The sequence below is a fragment of the Penaeus vannamei genome, chromosome 6 (genome assembly GCF_042767895.1).
Source record: "Penaeus vannamei isolate JL-2024 chromosome 6, ASM4276789v1, whole genome shotgun sequence".
In the NCBI taxonomy this organism is placed as follows: domain Eukaryota; kingdom Metazoa; phylum Arthropoda; class Malacostraca; order Decapoda; family Penaeidae; genus Penaeus; species Penaeus vannamei.
The window spans coordinates 42,353,906-42,355,979 of record NC_091554.1 but is presented as its reverse complement, the minus strand read 5'-3'; positions in this window follow the sequence as shown (position 1 = coordinate 42,355,979).

Below are 2,074 nucleotides of genomic sequence, written 5' to 3'. Positions count from 1 at the left end.
GAAATTATAAATAAATGAAATAATAGATAAATAGGAGAATGTCTGAATAAATGAGATAATAGGTAAAGCAGGGAATGTATGAATAAATAGAATAATATACAAACAGGAGAACGCAGGAATAAATGAAATAATAGATAAATGAATCAATAGATAAAGAATAAATAATAATAGATGATAATAGATAAATAGATTAATCAACCTTTTTTTTTTTTTTTTTTTTGGGGGGGGGAAGTCGCGGGATGAATAAATTAATTAATTTAGATACAATTATCACTTTATTTTCCAGCACTCACGCAAAGCATTTTTCGATCCGCGCATCAAAAAAAAAAAAAAAAAAAAAAAAAAAAAAAATCCTGAGAATGGAAAGGTGTTAAATGTTCAGAGAAATAACAAAAATAAATAAATAAATAAATAAATAGATAAAAAATAAGAAATAAATAAAATAAAATAAAGATAAAGAATAAATAAAATAAAATAAAGATGAAAAAATAAAAAGGGAAGATATGAATTCAAACGGAAGAAGAAGAAATAAATAGATAAATAATTTTAAAAAATCGTCCTTTGAATCCGAATTTAGACTTTGATATCAGTTTACCATGACCACGATTTTTATTTATTTATTTATTCATTTTTCATTAGGCTTGCGTATGATACCGCAAAATAATCCCTGTTTGAATAATTGAATAATTTAATTTCCTACTGGCGAATTTTTAATATTCTTGCAAAAATAAAGGTAACGCAAAAAAAATAAAGGTAAGTAAATACGTGAATGATAAAGAACATTATCAGATTAAAAAAGTAGAATTAATAATAATGATTAAAAAATCGAGAATGCAGTTTCATAAGTCTCGTGGATCCCCCTGTCTCACCGAGTACTTAATATGGCGCCAAATTTGTCAATCTTACGGTAAGTATTTCATTAACAAAAGGCGGCAAAGTTCGGCATAAATCACCCGAACTGAATAACATATGGATATAAATACGTTCCACTGAAGAATATCCTTGCATTCTGCTCCTAAGACCTTTTAAACACGAATACTTGCAATTGAAACGAAAGTAAAGAAAGCTCTATTGAGAAAAAAAATTTAAGCTCCCAACTGCATTAGCTAAACAGCTGACTCACTCCCAGTAAGGAAAAAATATTACATTAGAAGGCATATATATGTTCAGCATTATGCCTCCTGAACATTCAAACAGCCCATCTGGCATGAACTTGGCATTACCATAATGAACTAAAGGGTTCATTTTAGGTGTAGTTCCCGTTGCTGACGCTAGAGGGCTCTGCGCGGCGGTTATGTAACTAATACTCGCTAATTCTTAAAATCAATTGACTTATTTAATTTATTATCATTTCTCTTAACGGTATATAGTATGGAATGCTGATTTTCTTTTTTATTGATTGATCTATCAATTTATTCGCGATATAATTGATTCAATAAAAGAATTCGCGCTATTATTTATTCAATAAAAAAGATATATATTCATGATGATTATTGCCTTGTCTGACTTTGCATGATGAATGGTAGACCCCATCCAGCTGGCGCCGGGACAAGAATATTTTTTTTAATAATTGATGTTTTTAGTCAACTATACGACTTTGGGAGTTTTGATGAAATGGTTGGTGAGTCGTTTGATGAGGTATGTGATTTTTTATTGTCATTTTGGATACTGCTAATACTTTTATTAATGCTACTTGTACTACGATAATTACTACTTCTACTACTACTACTGCTGTTACTAAAACAATTACTACTTCTACTAGTGCTATCAGTACTATTACTGCCCTATTCCTACTATTGTTACTACTACGACTAATATCGCTGTTACTACTATTACTACAACAAAACAACAACAGGAAAAACAAAACAACAACAACAACAACAACTGCTACTAACACCACCACTACTACTACTACTACTACTACTACTACTAAAAGTCACTACTAATACATTGTATATCACTCCGGTTACTTCTGTTACTGTACTGTTACTATTACTTTAGTTATTACTGCTGCGCCTGCTGCTTCTACGATAACTATTACTGACAATATTTCTACTACTACTACTATAATGAC